Raw genomic sequence first — 18109 nt, forward strand, 5'->3', positions numbered from 1 at the left:
CCAGCCCAATGCCATTTCTGCCTGAAGTTGTGACAACAGAAATGAATGCCTACCAATTGCAGAGCAAACTACTGAGTGATAGGCAAAAAAAAAAAACCCTGCTCAGTCAGGGCCAATTTGATTGCAAGGAAAAATTCCTACCTGGCCCCATCAACCGGCGCCCTTGCTATGTACAGCTCAGTGATGCACTAAAACTGAGGTGGGTGGATGAGAAAGCTGGCATGTCAAAAAAGAGGCCAATGTCACTCGGGTCAAGACTCAAGGCCTTTTAAGGCCTGGCCCTGACTCTGCCCCACTGAGGCTTTTGTGAGATTGCCTGAAATTGCCACCCATCCAACAAGAGCAAGAGTGGGTGGGAGGAGGAATCCCCCTCCCATCGCTCTCAGGGGCCACCCCCCCAAATGACACTTAGGGCTGAATCTCAATAGCCTCTGCTGCTGTGGCTACTACTACTAGTAGTAACACAGTATTTACTGATGCCTTTATTGTTGTTTTTAATATGATGTTTTATTAGTTTTAAATGTTATTGTGTCTTTCCATGTTGTAAGCCGCCTTGGTGTACTTTTATAAAAAGGGTGGCTTACTAATACTTTACTAAATAAATAGATATTAATACTAATTTTCCAGCTACACGAATTCCCCAGAAGGAAAGGAAGAAAAAAGAATATCTGAATAAACACAAAGGTTGCTTTGCTCCTTGCTTAGATCCTGTGTCAGCGGCTGCTTCTCCATGAGGGTCAGTAATATCTACTATACAGCAACGATTCATTTATCAGTCTATCTTAGTTCGGTAACTAATAGGCACACAAAAAAGGAACATTTTAAGGGATGCCATGAAGCATTACCTGCCTGAAGATGAAGAGGACATTCCAGCCAGAAAGAACAAGGTGTTGTAATAGGGTTTGGGCAGTTTGTTTTAAGTAATTTAGCACATTCTGCTGTCATATAAATTGTGTACGTGCTGTCCCTGTCATTGCCTGCCATTTAAGTGCTTAATAAACATGTGCATACACTTAGAGTGTCTAATATTCCCCCACCCGCATTTTTCAAACTGCACATCAGCTTTCCAACTGTACAATATATATATATATATATATATATCCCATTCCACATTTTGTGTCCAACTGCACAGTTTAAAAAAAGTTGTTATATTGCACCAAGTATTTGCAATCTAGGAACACCTTTGCTTCTACAACTCTGCTAGGGAGGTGTCCTCCCCCCCCCCCCCGATCAGATCCCTAATTTCTAATTGCCAGCAACCCTCTCCTGATCTCCCTCCTCCATTTATTTATGGTCTATTCATAGCCGTTAGTTCTTGTGCTCATTTGGCTTTTTTATCTGAGCTATGTCCTCCTCCTCCTAGGCTGTGTTACTTCTTTTCTCATGTAGATCTCTCCTCCTTCGAGCCCAGCTGTTTTTCTATACCAACCACCCCACCCCCCACTAGCACAGCTGCATTTAATTCGTTAATTGTAAGTGGGAGAGAAGACTAAAGGGCCCATAAAGGAGAAAAATAAAATAAAAATCCAACCCCCTGGGTAGCTGTCTTAATTCTAAAGGAACACACATTTCACAAGGTTAGCAACCTCTTTCATTTTCTCCACAGTGCCCAGGGAATGATAAAACACATTGTTGCAATGCAACTGAAAGAAAGGCTGGCTTTGTGTGTTCATTTTGCCACATTGTGGTTTGTTTCGTTTCCCTACTTTTTCATTGGTGGAGCCAGGAGCATATAGGGTTGCCAACTTCTTTTTTCTTATGGGGCTCCTCTGCCTTTATTAGCTGAGTGAAAAGGAAATGTTCCACAGTTCCCCCCCCCAACCTGGAGACTGTGAGAACATGTGAGATTTTGTTGCTGAAACAAAGAAGTTTTACACATGATCTGAACGGAAAAGTAGAGACAGCTCCTTGAATCTGGATGGCTAGATGACAAAGCAGCCAGGCTCGTCCTTAATAGTTATGAGAATGAAGAGGTAGGGTTGCCAGACTCAGGGCCTAAGAATGATTTTGTATCTTTAACAGAAGAAAAAATTCAGCCAAGTGCAGGTTTTCTTGCAACATTGTAATGGGAAAAACCACAAGGTGAAATTCTCCCTTCCCCCTGCACAACTTTGAAAGGTACAGAAGACCTCTTGGAGGCTGGGCCTGGCAACCAAGAGGTCTTCTGCATTTTTTAAAGTTGTGCAGGGGAAAGGGAGAATTTCACCTTGTGGTTTTTCCCATTACAGTGTTGTGAGAAAACCTGCACTTGGCTGAATTTTCTCTTCTCTTAAAGAGACAGAATCATTCTCAGGCCCTGAGCATGGCAACCCTAGAAAGAGGGCATTTCAGCAGCTGTGGATTGCATGAGAAGATACATCTACTGAGGTTTCTTCTTCTATGCAACTATTTTTTAATTTTATTTTATTTATATCCCACCTTTTATCCAAAGAGCTCAGGTGGCATACATGGTTTCCCCCTCCTCATTTAATCATCACAACAACCCTGTGAGGTAGGTTAGGCTGAGAAGTAGTGTCAGTAAAGTAGCAAGAGCAGCTGTGCCTTCTTTTGCATCTGGCCATGTACAACTGCTACATGGCAGAATGGAATTTAGGCTGCACATACATGTCCTATATTTAAAGCACATTTAAAGTACATTTTCCTACAAAGAATCATGGGAACTGTCATTTGTCAAGGGTACTGGGAATTTTAGCTCTGTCAAGGATTCTTTAGGAGGGGAAATGTCCTATGTATGTAGTTTAAATGCATGGTGTGCACACAGCACTAGATCATGTACGAGGTGTATATTTTGGGAGCCACCCTACATTTAATCATGTTGTGATTTTAAGTTGTGTTAATTGTTTTTAATGATGTATTTGAAAGTGTTGTAACCCACTTTGGTACTGCAGGGTAAAGGACGGGTACTACAATTCCCATTGTCCCAAACTATTAGCCACACTGTCTGGGGCTGATGGGAGTCAGAGTTCAACAATATCTGGAGGGCCACTGATTCTCCATCCATGGCTTAATCATTTTATGTTATTAATTCCTGACTATATCTAGCTTCCTGTCCAGCATGGCAATGCAATGATAGGAGTAGCTTCATCAGGAGAATTTCCTCCCATCATGCAGCTATTTGTGCCTTTAGCAGGAGGACAATGAACTGCTGAAGCAGGAAAAGCTTTGCCTTCTAAGAACATAGGGACAGGTCTCATACTGAATCAGAACACTGGTCCATCTAAGGCTGTATTATCTACATTCTGTTCTGACTTTCAGGCAAGGATCTTGCCCAGCCCAGTCTGGAGGTGACAGGGACTGAGCTAGGGACCTTCCATATGCAAAAGATGTGCTCTTAACGCTGAGCTACAGCTGTTGCTCCCCTGCTTAAAATCAGTTGGTAACTCTAATTCTAGTTGCCCAGTTTTCTTTTTTCCTGGTGAGGCTCCTAGGCTCTAAACATGCATGGCATGAAGAAATTCAGGAGCTGAAGTTTTCCCTTCATATTTGTCCCTGGGGAAATCTTTGTCTGCTTTAAAAAAAATGATAATTACCTGTTTTCCCCTCCAGGTAGGGCTTCTGTGCTTGTAACACGCTTCATGCCAAAAGGACATTCTTCTTCACGCAGAAGTACTTTGTGAAACACAAAACGATGGAATTTGCTCCCACAGGAGGCAGTGATGGCCACCAATTTGGATAGCTTTCAAAGAGGATTAGACAAATTCTAATAAGGTAAGGTTAATGGCTGCTGGCCGTGATAGCTGTGTTCTGCCTTGACAATTAGAGGCAGAATACCAGTTTGCTGGAAACCACAGGAGGGGAGAGTGCTCTTGTGCTCAAGTCCTGCTTATGGGCTTCCCATAGGCATCTGGTTGGCCACTGTGCGAACAGGATGCTGGACTAGATGGGCCACTGGCCTGATTCAGTAGGCTCTTCTGATGTTCTTTTGTTCACTTCTGCTTGAGATGCTTTTGTCACCTTCATGTTGGGAATCCTGAGTAGCGGTATCTGTTCTTACTGGAAGTTGGAGGACGCCCCTAGTCACCTCTAAACTGTCAGGATTTAGTGGGAGAAATTCAGTCACATGCCAGAAATTTAGGTTTCCACAAATAAAATGGATTAAAGTGCTGAGGTACAACAAACACACTTTTAAAAATGTGGCCTTTTTGCGATTAGGAAAGTGATTGAGAAATGCACTAAGCAGTGTGGAATAAATTATTATTTAATGGGAAGACATACAACCTTTTGGCAAGCAAATCAGGGTGACTGCTCATTGTCATATAATACACACACACACATGTAATGGAACAGGGAGGACCTCACATCAGTTGTACATGCTCTGGTAATCTCGCGATTGGATTACTGCAATGCGCTCTACGTAGGGCTGCCTCTGAAGACAGTTCGGAAGCTACAGCTCGTGCAAAACGCGGCGGCCAGACTGATAATGTGGACCAAGCGGTCCGAACACATAACACCTGTTCTGACTCGCTTGCACTGGCTTCCAATATGCTTCCGGGCCAGATTCAAAGTGCTGGTTTTAACCTATAAAGCCTTATATGGCGCAGGACCACAATACCTGCTGGAACGCCTCTCCCGATATGAACCTGCCCATACACTACGTTCTACATTGAAGGCCCTCCTCCGAGTTCTGACTCATAGAGAAGCTCGGAGGGTGGTAACAAGAACTAGGGCCTTCTCAGTGGTGGCCCCCGAACTGTGGAATAGTCTTCCCGATGAGGTGCACTTGGCACCGACGTTACTATCTTTTCAGCACCAAGTCAAAACCTCTTTTCTAAGGCATTTTAATCTAACTTAATCTAGTTTTAATATGTGCTGTAACTGTTTTTAGTTTTCTTACTCTCTTATATTTTGTTGTATTTTATTATGGGATTTTATTGTATATATTTGTATTTCTTTGTTGTACACCGCCCAGAGAGCTATGCTAGTGGGGCAGTATAAAAATTTAACAAATAAATAAATAAAATAAATAAACTGATGCTCAATAAAGACTGGGCATTGTATAACATCTGCATAAGCTTTGTACAAGCAAATCAGGATGACTGCTCAATAATAATAATAATAATAATAATAATAATAATAATAATCTGGAGGAGCCCTTTGACCCTTCTACAGTCATAAGATTCAGCTACCAGTCCAGTCAGCTTCTGTTCATGGAATTGGGAGGAGAGAGAGAAGCAAAATGTCAGGCCAGCCCTGCGTGTGCTCCCTACTATAGTGGAGGCTGCTGGCTCTGATGTCAGTAGGACAGTGAATCTGTTCTGGTTTTCAGTCTGAACTTTCAAGGTGCTGTCCAAGGTGATGAGCGCCTTGGAGAGCTCCTTGAAAATTCAAACTAAATCCCAGGGCGGATTTACTGCCCCACTGACATCAGAGCCAACAGCCTCCACTGACCTACAATAATCACCTCCATTTGCCTAGAGTACAAGCAGCTTGCCTGATCAGCAACAGTTCTGGGCATCAGATTTTTAGACAGAAGAAAGTTCCGCCTGGGTTGAGAATCTGTGCCATTTGGAAGGGGATTGTTATTTTCCTTTTCTAAAAAAGGTTAATGGAAATATTGCTGGAAGCATGGGGTAATAAAAACACTTAATAAGGTGTATGCTATTCTTAATGGAAAAGGTAGCCTGGTCTATAAGCTGTGCTACCTCTGATGGGAAATGGGGAGTTTAATTTATTGTCTTATAGCAGGGGTGCCATTTCAGATTTCAAGAGGGAGGGAAAAGGAGTTTGCAGGAGGGGGCAGGAGGAGCAAGATATAATGCATTCAGAGTTAATATACAAAAAAGGAGTGCAGTTTAAGTTATTATGTTCTCTTTAATACTTCATAAGCACTATTGCAATGTTAGGAATGCAGAATGAACATCTTTTTTTTATAGCAATGGGATTTGTGTCTTTGGCATCTGAACGTATAGCATCAGTAACATGGTCAAGAGGCATAAGTGCCCCAAAGGGGGATGCAAAGCTATAGAGGAACAAAGTATGTCAAACTCCATGGGACCTAGGGTTGCCAGGTCAGAAGCATCCCAAACCCTGAGATTTTGGGCCGTAGTGATGTCATAGGGCGTGCCTGAGTGATGTCATTAAGCATGATACATTAAGCATCAACCACAGTTGCTTGGAGCATACAATTCAAACAGAAACATTTCTCTGATTGGAAATTAAGATAGCAATCTTAGCTAAAAGATGGAGCCTGGGTAGGGAACATTTAATCTAGCCAACTTGCTTCTGGCAAAAAGGATTTTAAGTGTCCTCAGGCCAGACCAGTCACCAGAAGGCCACTATAAGAAGAAAGGAGCCTAGTGTTGTGGAGATGTTTGATGGGAGCACTCAGGAGCAAAGATGGATGCCCCTGAAGACTGCAATTGTAAACAAACTTACTGAGGGACTAAGCCCCATAGAACTCAATAGGACTCACTTCTCAGTAGATATGGTTTGGATTGTGTTGTTGATAAAGCTTGACCAGGAATCCTCTGCAAAGATATCCATATCCAAGTAGGGTTGGCAACCCCCTGCCTGGAATTCCCTGCCCCTACATTTTAACATGGCTGCTTTACAGATTTGACCCGTCACTTCAGAAAGAGGTCTGAGAAATGAGTAAGAAGATTCTCTACCCTTTTCTGTCTCCCCTGTGGGCTGCTAAAAACTCACTTTGACAGCCAACCCAATTCCAGTGAATAATAATTGACAGAGAGAAACACAAATGGTTTGGTCTACCTTCATAGGCAGCAGCTTGGGAAAAACAATTGCAGCCACGTTGCCCAGTATGTGAATTCTCTTTTACTGCTATTGGGCAAAACACAATCAATCATGCAAAGAACAAGGTACATCACCGGTGGGTTTAAGGGGGTTGAGCGAAGTGCGTGGAACCACTGTTGTTGCTTCTATGGATGAAAGGGAGTGAGAATAAAGGGAAATGAAATGCAAATAGAAAAATAAAAACAAAAGACAGTGATGATTTCCTAAATGCATTACCATACCAATCACTAGAAGATTCCTATGAGTAAGGCAGAAAACTCAGAACTCCACAACCAGTCAGGATTCCTAACGAAAAACCAAAACTAAAAAAATCCTGGCAACCAGTCAGCCAAGATCACAGAAATTCCCATGCAGCACAACCTGACTCAGGGGCTGCAGTTAGTGCAGAATTACTGAAATGAGTGAGACCCTATCAGCACATAATACCTCTGCTCTGAAATCTGCACTGGTTGCCAATTTGCTACCAGGCCAAGTTCAAGGTGAGCTTTCCATGTTACGGGTGCCACATAGTACTTGTTCTGCTCTTGTAAGAAATCACTCCTTTAGTGTGGCAGCACCTACACTTTGGAACTCCCTGCCTATTGACATTAGGCAGACACCTTCATTATACTGTTTTTGGCACCTGCTAAAACATTTTTGTTCAGGCAAGCCTACCCAAGCATGTAGAAGCTATTATGTTTTTATCTATTTTTAACTCATTCTTGGTTTTATTATTTTGAATATTTTTAAATGCCAGTCTTTTAACTGTTTTTGCCAATAATTTTATTGCTTTAATTCTTTCTGTAAACTGCTTTGAGATTTTTTAAATAATAAAGTGATATATAAATGTTGTAATTAAAATACATGAATAAATTTTAGAGTGGCCCTTGGGTCTCTTTCCACTTTTAGGAACAAAGGAATCTGCCTTATACCTACTCAGGCCATTTGGTACCATCTAGTTCAGTACTGATGACATGGACTAGCATTGGCTGTCCATGATTCCAGGCAATAGTCTTTTCCAGAAATTGAATTTTGGACCTTTGCCTGCAAAGCATATGCCCTACCACTGAGCTACAACCCTTCCTCTGTTTAAAAAAATATCTTTTAGAATTGTTCTTTTCAATTCACAAAAGAATGAACATCATACCTAGTGCAGTTCCACACCGTTCATTTAAAGCACATTCAACACATATTTGAAGCACGTGAATCCCACCACAGAATAATGGGAACTGTAGTTTATTAAGAATGTTGGGAGCTATAACTGTGAGGGGGACACTACACTTCCCAGGATTCTTTAGAGGAAGTCATGTACTTTAAATGCAAATTCGATGTGCTTTAAACGTATAAACTTTGCCTGCACGTAAATCATTTTAATTATTTTTTTAAAATGGAAATGAGCTATAAAGTTTACTGTGTGACCATGGGCTACTCACCATCTCTCAGTCTAATCTGCCCCTCAGGGTGAAAACAACAGAAAGGAACCATGAACAACCCAAGGAAGAAGGGCACACTGAAAATGTAAGAGGAAGTAATACTGTACAACCATAGTGTGAAATCAGATACTTATGGGGACATAATATGATGAAATATTTATATAAGCATGTCTATCAAATATGTTTATTATTCACACAACCTGTAAAAATATTTATAGTGCAATCCTACATTTGTTTACTCAGAAGCAAGTCCCAGTGTATTCAGTGGGGCTTACTCAAACAGGGAAGCGTGCACAGAACTGCAGCCTCAAGTGATAAGGAACTTCATTCACTCAACCCAAAATTCAGAATCATGCCACTTTAAGCTGTTTTGCAACTGTTTATAATTGTTTTTATGCTTATTGGATTTTAAAGGGATTTATTTCTTATCGTGAGCTGCCTTGGCTTCCAGTCTGCAACCCAGCCTCACAGGGTTGTTGGAAAGACTCCATACACACACAGACTGGAGATGTAAAAATACATACACTCCATATAATAGTTTATTGGCAAAACCAGTTTGTCATTGCAGAACATTTTTTAAAAAAATAAAACCAGTATTAGTTTCCTACATAATAAAAGCAGTGTAAACTGCCCAGAGAGCTCACGAGGCGCTGAGGCTGGCTGTGCTAAAGCGGTGTGGAGCCAGAGGAAGTCATGTCAACAAACAAATAAATAAATAAATAAATACCTATGTAAGCCCTGCCTAATTGCTTTAAAATAGGATTGGAGGAGGAGAGAAAGATTTACAACACAAACACAATTCTTTGGTATATTCACTCAAAAGTCCCATCAATTTACAGCACAATCCTAATCATGTCTACTCAAAAGTAAGTCCTAGTGAATTCAGTGGGGTTTACTCTGGGTATGTTGGATTAGCATTGCAGCTTTACTCCCAGAAAAGCAAGTACTGGATTAAAGCTTCATATTGGGAAGATTTTCAAAACAGTGCCCTCTTCAACAGCCCAAGAATATTTCGACTTGTTTGACTCCTGCACACAAGAGAGAAAAAGACTGAAAGCTATATACTTACTCAACTGATAAGATTTTCAGAAAAGCAGGAAAAAACAAGTTTGTTTAGTTGCCAAGGACTCTAGTTACTGCCTTGTCAATCACAACCTTGACTTCACTTATTGGCTACAAACCTGAAAGGGTGGGATTAGAGCAGCCAGCTACAAGCTCATTTAATTAAAGTTGCAGGAGTGGGGCTGACATTTTGGTGTATATCTTGGGAGCCAGACCACCTAGAAACTTAATTTTTTAAAATGAAAGCTGAGGCTCCAGAGATTAAGGTGAGTCACCCAGAGACCTGGAGAGCACCCCAAAAATCCTAAGTGTCCGGGTGAAAAGTTAACTCCTGGAAACCCTATCCCTGATATCTATTGGAACTGGTAAGATGTAACACCAGAGGCCAACAGTAGGTGGAGCCAGAGGCTATGATAAATGGAACCAACCAATTCTGGTTTTGTCCCCATCCTCTCCTCTACTGAGTTCTGCAAGGGCAACACTGATATTAAGAGGAAAAATGCTGACAATTAGTGCCACCCTTTAGACTGGTTGTAAGAAAGAGGGCAGAAAAGTGGTGGTTGTCTGAGAACAGACTGATGGTGGTGGGGCAGTGCCCCATTTGCCCTAATGGACAAACCTCTACTGGCCACACTCATTTCAATGGATAGAGCAAGCTTACCTGTGAACAAGACTATCAGCTGAATGTGTTGGGCACACTATGTGCCACAGAAAACCTTCTAATTTTGATCACCATTTGGACTCCCCTCTCCTTTTAAATCCTTTTTTGTTGTTCTGCTTTTTTTCCTTTTGGAAATATAAATGTACCTGAAATAATCATGTGGCCTAACACATGGGGGTAAGTGGGTGGGTGTCCCCCCCATCCCCCTGGCCCCTATTTTTCTTTCTTTAAATGACACCCTTATCTTGGCATGCAAGTGATGCCCTATTGGAAATATTGTTAGTGCTTATTTATGGCAGACTTCATTGGGCTGTCTTTGGTTTCTGCAAGTTCTCACATTGGTCTTCAGAGGGTAGGTTGGGACGTAGTGCTGCAGGGATGGGGAACTCACGGTCCACCAGATGTTGTTGGACTCCAAAGGTTTTGGACTGGGACTTCCAACTGTTCCACCCAGCATGGCCAATAGTCAGGATTTGTAGTCCAAGTCCATCTGGAGGGCCACAAATTTCCCATCTTTGTAGTACTGGGTAGCAGACCCACTAAAGGTAGCTCACAATGGTAGAATTACCGACATACAAATATATGGTAAAAAAAAATACCCATCATCCCTGACCATTAGCCATGCTGGCTGGTGCTGATGGGAGTTGTATTTATTTATCTTATTTATTTATTACACTTGTATACTGCCCCATAGCCAAAGCTCTCTGGGCGGTTTACAGCAATCAAAAACATTAAAACAAATATACAATTTAAAATACATATTTTAAAAACAATTTAAAACACAATTTAAAAATTTAAAACAATATAAAAACAATTTTTATAGTTCAAAACATGTGGAGAGTGTAAGGTTGAACATGCTGATCTGGGTTCTCTTTAGAATGTTCATATACTCCATTTTTGCCCCTTTAGTAGTTTTGTCTTCTCTACCAACTACCTTGCAGAAACTACAACAATCATTTGCACACTAGCTGTTTAAACCTCATGATTTAAACAGGAGCAAGATTACAATTTAGATCATGATCTTTTAGGGGTGCAAACTGAGAAGGGCTGACTCAATACAAGATGGTGCTAGCCACTAGCCATTTCCACATAGAGAAGATGATCAGACTAGCACTGGACTCATAATTCAACACTGGTGACAGGACAACATCCTCTACCACCAGGGGTATAGTTGTCTGGGGTTTTGGGGGCTCTTAGCTAACACTCACCCCTTTCATGTTTATTGGCTCCTAGGGATGTCTGCTATTGTGGGAGAAAGCATTAACAAGGATCTCATTCTCAACCCAGCAGCAAATAAAGGGGGGGAGCATGGGTGTGACTATCATGAAGGGATCCTGCACTTCTGAATTTGCCACTACACTTCGGTCACCACACTTGAGCGCAGTAGGATAGCTTAGGGAGTGTAGGGTGCATTGCATACAGCTTCGTCAGAAAGGAATGGCGACGGGAGCTCAAGAGAAATGGGCAGAGTGACTCCTCATACGCCCCCTCTCCAATATTTGCTACCTGAAGCAGCTACCTCACTCTGCCTCATGGTAGAGCCAGCCCTGCAATTGATTGGGGTGGGGGAGTGATCTGGCCTTTAACAGCAGTTTAATTTGAAGAAATCAACAAGTGATGCTTTTATCATAACTTTGGAAATATTTAACATCTGCCAATGCAGCTGCTATTAAAGGAACAAGAGCACGTCTTAGAGTTGGCAAACATAAATGTCAGGGTCACTTTTTCCTTCAGGGAAATTTCTTTGATTTAGGGTCGGCCTGACTGTACGCCAACTCAGGCAGTGGCTCTGAGAGATGAGCCCCAGTCACACAGGTGTGGGGACTAAATTCAGATCATGTGAGGCATTGCAAGGAGACCTGGGGCATACCAGTCAGATTGCCCAATCCAGCCAGTTGAGACAGCAAAATGTCTTGGTGCTTTTCTGAGTTCACCCATGTTCTGAAAGTAAATGATGCAGCAACCTTGCTGAAGATAAGCAGGTTTGGGTCTGTGAGGGAGTGACCTTCTGATCACAGCGTTTCTATGCCATCCTGAGCTCCCTTGAAAAAAGTCAGAGCATCAATGTAACAAAATAAATATGACGGGTCTCCTTTTTCAAACCCCTGCCATTTCTGAGGTTGTGTCCATACAAGGGCATTCATGCGTACGTCGGTTGTTGTTTCCATGTGTGTGTTTGTGCACCTTCATCTGCACATGAGCACTTTCAGTGTTACGCCTCTGAAATCTATCCCAATGTTTCCTTTCCACGTTAGTGAGCAGTGCTTGATGGGATATGTTGCACTGTGTGCTGTTGTGTCCTCCCCTCTGTTAATACTTCCCCACCCATCATAAGTTCTGGAACCTTAGGTTTGTTTTGGACATGTGCCCAGGTATTTGCTTAGCTGTGCCTGCACCCCTTTTTTATTATTTTACATACACATTTTCCAATATACGATTTGCACAAAAGGGGAGATGAAGATGATGTTGACATGATGATGTGTGTAACTGCAAGCCAGGAAACCTGACATCCATTGTTTACCTTGTGCACCTGTTTATTCACTTATGAAACACTAGTTTTCCAATATACCAGATTTGTACAAAAGAGGTTTTTTTTATATATATATATATATATAAAGTCACTCCAAGCCAAGCAAAGATCTGAAGCAGCTCCCATGAAAGTCTGCTGCTTCCTTTTCTCCCCTTGATGGCTGAAAGATATTGGCCATGGAAACCTTGAAATTAGTAATAATGAGGTATGTGATTGTTTTACATTGTTTTTAGATGGTTTGTAATTGTTTTTCAATGTTTTCCACATCTTTGTTTTATTCTGAATTGCGTTCTTTTCACATTTTGATGTTTGCCACCCTGGGCTCCTTTGGGAGGAAAGGTGGGCTAGAAATTTAATAAATAAATGTTTCTTACCTTCTGCAGCTGCAAGGGTAAATTTACTGCAAGGGTAAATTTTATGTATATTTTTTAATACACCTGTTTTGTGCAAGAGCAGCTCTGCCAAAAGAGATGCTTTAAAAATAAAAATGGGCCTTCAGCAACAATCAGTGGGAAAGGAATGGCTTCATCCTTCTTTTAGGAGTGATGGAAATAAAATGGAACTAGGGAGGGTGGCGATAGATGTCTCCCAGGGAAACCTCACCACACATGGAAAAAATAAAAACAGGTCCCCACAATTGCTTCAGCATGTCTACACTCAGATAATATGCAATTTTATATTGGGTTTTCTTCCCTTATCAGATTATCCACAAATTGGGAAAATCCAAATGTAGCAGGGGGAAAGTGTGAACACTGCAAAAAGAGAAAGAAGCAGCTTCAAATCCATATTAAACTCCAAACCTAGAGATGGATCTGTCAATTTTGCTTCTCTCAGTTTCTGATTTTTCCAATCTTAAATCTGCAGCAATTTGCTATTTTTTTAAAAAAAAAATCCTCGTGAAAATTCTTCTGCATTTTAGTCTGAATTTAACCTAATGAACACATTTTTCTATGCTGTTTTGATTAATGTACACATTCTGCAAGCAATTTCTCCTAATATAATGCATTTCAATGTTATTTTCACGAACGTATTTGTTTTTTGCACACATCCCCCCCCCCACACGCATTTTTGTAAACATGGTTTGGTTGGAGAACTGCATCGCAAAATCCAGATAACGGAGACTTTTGAAGGATGGCCGTGTTACAGTTCTCATCTTTTTGCGGAAAGTGCAGATTTGATAGATTCAGCTTTAAATGCCAACTGAATTGAATTTCTCACCCATCCCTAGCCCTAAGTCAAATCAATTCACTTCTAAACTGCATCAGAGGATACATATAGTTGGCACTGTAGGATTCTGTCATAGGGTAGCTTTGTGTCCTACTTTACAGAGAGCCAGTGTGGTCTAGTGGTTAAGGTGTTGGACTACGACCTGGGAGACCAGGGTTCGAATCCCCACACAGCCTTGAAGCTCACTGGGTGACCTTGGGCCAGTTGCTGCCTCTCAGCCTCAGAGGGAGGCAATGGTAAAACCACCTCTGAATACTGCTTACCAGGAAAATCCTATTCATAGGGACTCCATAAGTCAGAATTGACTTGAAGGCAGCCCATTTACATTTACAGAGGACGTGTAGCCTCTGTAAGACAGAAGACAGTCAGAAGACAGTCCCATACTTGAAGGTGGCTTCTATCCAAAGTGGTATCTGGTCCAAGCCTGTTTTAAAGAACCCCAAAAAGGGAAAGCAGGAGAGGCTTTGAAGTTGCCCATCAACGCTCGGTACCTGGACAGCAGACTGAGCAGGCACACAGGTCACCTGCCCACAGCCTTCCCAGCTATGATCAGGTGCATTGCATTTCCATTTGAATGACAGTAATTATTTCTAAATTTGCATCTATCCATATGGTTAGCATATGCAAATTTTATGCAACTATGTCTCTTCTGTCTTGGTGACGCATTTCCTTTCCTTTTGCTGAGGAGGCAGGGAGTGATGTGTTTAGTGGCCACTCTGTTCTGTTACCATTTCTGCTGGGTTAAGCTGAAGAGAGCTTAAGAAAACAACACAATCTTTTCCTGTCTGACAACTAGTTTGAAGCTGCTGCACGAGATTCCCACAGGGAAGATGCCCTCTGGTGGAATCAACAGATTTCCAAACATTCTTAAATATGTTTTAAAAATATTTCGTCTCTGCTTGATGATAGATCTTAGACTTCTACTGTGTGAAACTATATATTAGGATAGTGTTGTTGCTGCTTACTTTCTGTCCAAAAATAGGATTTCATCTAGGTTTCTGTTCTTGTTTACTGTGGCCCCTTAAAGCTTCCCTAGAGCAGAAAACTACGTTTCTACAGACTTATCACCCCTTGAATTCAGTGTCCGAGCTATACGTTTTTACTGGATTTGGTTCCTTGCACACAATGCCTTTGCCATGCTATCATCATCATCATCATCATCATCATCTGCTAGACACTAGTTACCTGAAGGAGTCTCTAAGTGATTTGCAACACCATTAAAAACACAAAGAGCCAGTGTGATGTAGTGATTACAGTGCTGGCCTGGGACTTGGTGGACCGGGGTTCAAATCCTCACTCAGTCACAGTCTTTCAGCCTAGCCTACCACACAGGGTTGTTGCAAGGATAAAATGAAGAGGGAGGAGAACCAAGTATACTTTGAGCTCCTTGGAGGAAAGGTGGGATATCAATGTAATAATAAATAAATAATCATATTATACCATAGAAACAAAACAAAAAACAAAACAACAACATAAAAACAGCACCAAGTAACACCCACAAGAACCTTTGGCAGCAGGCTAATAACAAATGATATTATCTTAGTCTATTTTAAGCAGATACTTTGATTAATTTTACATAAATGGATAATCCTTACCCTCTAGTCATTCAGCTGCTTAACTCACATTGGCTTGATGCTTTGTCACTGGTGATTCAACAGCTGGGATTTCCTACGCACTTAAGTGACTCCACACTGCGAAACCCTGATTTATGCTGTGGCTATGTATTTGTTCAAGGTATATCTCCGTGGCGCAGAGTGGTAAGCGGCGGTAACGCAGCCAAAGCTCTGCTCATGGCCGGAGTTTGATTCCAAGGGAAGGAGGAAGTCGAATCTCCGGTAAAAGGGGTCGAGGTCCACTCAGCCTTCCATCCATCCGTGGTCGGTAGAATGAGTACCCGGCATATGCTGGGGGGTAAAGAAAGCCCAGGGAATGAACTGGCAATCCCACCCTATATATATGGTCTGCCTAGTAAACGTCGCAAGACGTCACCCTAAGAGTTGGAAGCAACTCACACTATAAGTGCAGGGACACCTTTACCTTTTTATATTGATAAGCTGCTTTTTTAGGGCCACTCCCTCTTAAAGAATTGTATGCAAAAGGAATTACTATAAGAAAGCTGTTCTGACTCACACAAGCCATTTGAACTCTTAGGGAAAGGCAGCAGTGGACCAGTAGTGGACTGTGTTCTGGGGCTGTGGTTGCTCACCTGACCTTCCTCCTGATGAATTGAGGTTCCATACCAGGAGGGGTGAGGTGGTGGCGAGGCCAGCATGGCACAAGAACACCATCAGGAGTGGAAGATTGACTCCACTTATGCATGTGCACTGCACCAACCTCACCAGGGCCTCACCCCTCCCATTCTCTATCCCAGTATGCAGCAGCAACTCAGCAGGAGGAAGGACAGATGAGCAGCACAGCCCCACCATGCTGTCTGCTACTGCACTGAACAGGTAAGTTTTAAAGGCCCACTTAAAATCCTGTACTGTAGGAGCTAAGCATAAGTCTAACTGATTTTAATGTTGGTTATTGTTGCAACTTGCCCTGGGACCTCATGGGGAAGAGTGGGTAAGAAATCTAATAAATAGTAATCAAAATAAAAGTCATTTGAAAGGTAGCTATAGGGCCACCACCAAGAAGGTCCTGTATCTGTCATGCTCACCAACCTGACTGATCTTACCAGCATGCATACGGGCATGTCTTCTGACAAATGCTGGATGGTAATAACTAAACCATACATTGTTTGTTGAGGACAAAAAAAAAAGATAGCCAAGGAAGAGAATATTTTTTAGTAATACCTTTCCTCCGGCTGTCTTTTACCTCACCCAGTTCTGTGCCTTCTGACCACTTTTTCACCCCACCACTCAATTTATGTGGCCACTGAATTGCCTGCATTTGGTTGAAATGACTTACTTTAATATTCTGGTTTAGTATTTATCTTGGTCTTTTGCAGGCAACCACGAAATTCATGTGAAAGTAGTCTCCTAGGAAAACTGACCATGGAAAATTGAGTATAAAGAGCAATAAAAGAATGTTCTGCTGTCACATAAAAATCCACAGGAGGATTTACATCTTGCCTGAAAAAAGAAGTTCCTTCCAAAGGGATCTTCACTTTGGGCAAAGGACAGACTGAGTCAGAACATAAGTACTGAGAATCCTCATGTACATCAAGGGACCACAAGTTCCCTGTGGTAGAAGAAGAATCTTCTGTTGATTGATGATGATTCTCCAACATAGATCCTGAAATTGCTGTGAATGTGCAATCAGCTGTGAGAGCTCACAAAACATGACATGGCTGGCAATTTTTTGGGGGGTTGTGTGTGTATGTGTGTGTTGTCATAAATAAACAGTACATGCATTTGTTGCAAGCATTTAGTATATGTTACTGAGTATTTGCCTAGCTCCATGACTACAAGAGGAATGAGATGAAGATCAACTTTCTGGTTCATCTGCCTACTTCCTAGGACTGCAAGTGACTTTAGATGTGCCACTTGATGTTGCCTGAATCTTTTAAAAAAAGTGTAAATATCAGTTTCTAAGGGGCAAAAACAGGGATGGGAAACCTGTGGTCCTCCATGATATTGGACTCTAGCTCCCCATCAGTCCCTGCCAGCATGGACAAGGGCCAGGGATGATGGGAATTGTAGTCCAACAATGTCTAGAGGGCCCAGATTCTCCATACCTCATGTGTACAGGGGCAGGATTACTCCTTTTTACCTGGGCTGGGATCCAAATATAAATTACCCCTCATCTCACCAGCTGGAACTTTCTTTCACATAAGAGTTTGGAGGATGTTTTTCGTTGAGACTACAAGGGTTAAAAACCCTCCCTGCATGCTGTAGGGGGTTGACCAGGCCCTCCATTGGTTGGTTTTTACACTTTGTGAAAAAAAATCTCAACACTCCAAGTAATGTTGCATGTAGCTTGGCCCTTAGCATAGCTGTGGATGGCTTGGTATTCAGCATAGAGTTAAAGGAGAAACATTAGAAGATCTAGTACTAAATTGAGTTATCACTTTTGCCCCTCATGTTCCATGGGTGGAGAGAGGGGCATCACTCTTCCCCTATGCCTCTGTGGTACCGTCCCTATATTCCTGGCTCAGGCAATTAGAGTGACAACTGATTTCAATTAAAATACTGGAAGTATCAGTCAGGACCACATTGGGATTGGAACCCTCTGATATCCAGATGGCAGCTTCCCCCACAATTGATTTAATGCTACAGCGCTACACAGACAATAAGGAAGAAACAACAGTGAGGGAGTATCAACTAGTGTGGGAGTTCTGTGCTACAGCTGCACAGATCCTGGCATTCTTTCCCTTGGAGTACAAGGGATCAGCACAGGTATTGGCACAGGGAGGATAGGTTGGTTCGTCAACAACCATTTGCAATAGTAACTCAGTGGAACTTCCATATTCAAAAGATACCAGGTGCTATGGAGGCCTGTTCCTTCATCCCCTGCTAGTGA

General features: G+C 42.0%; 1 long non-coding RNA gene across 1 annotated transcript; it reads left to right on the top strand.

Annotated features, from left to right (window-relative positions):
* Positions 1-1506: 1506 nt before the first annotated feature.
* Positions 1507-16946, top strand: LOC133364452 (uncharacterized). The gene is made up of 3 exons (XR_009757944.1): positions 1507-1577; positions 3547-3708; positions 16596-16946. It is a non-coding gene; the product is annotated as an uncharacterized LOC133364452 (long non-coding RNA).
* Positions 16947-18109: the final 1163 nt, after the last annotated feature.

The sequence above is a fragment of the Rhineura floridana genome, chromosome 9, assembly GCF_030035675.1.
Source record: "Rhineura floridana isolate rRhiFlo1 chromosome 9, rRhiFlo1.hap2, whole genome shotgun sequence".
In the NCBI taxonomy this organism is placed as follows: domain Eukaryota; kingdom Metazoa; phylum Chordata; class Lepidosauria; order Squamata; family Rhineuridae; genus Rhineura; species Rhineura floridana.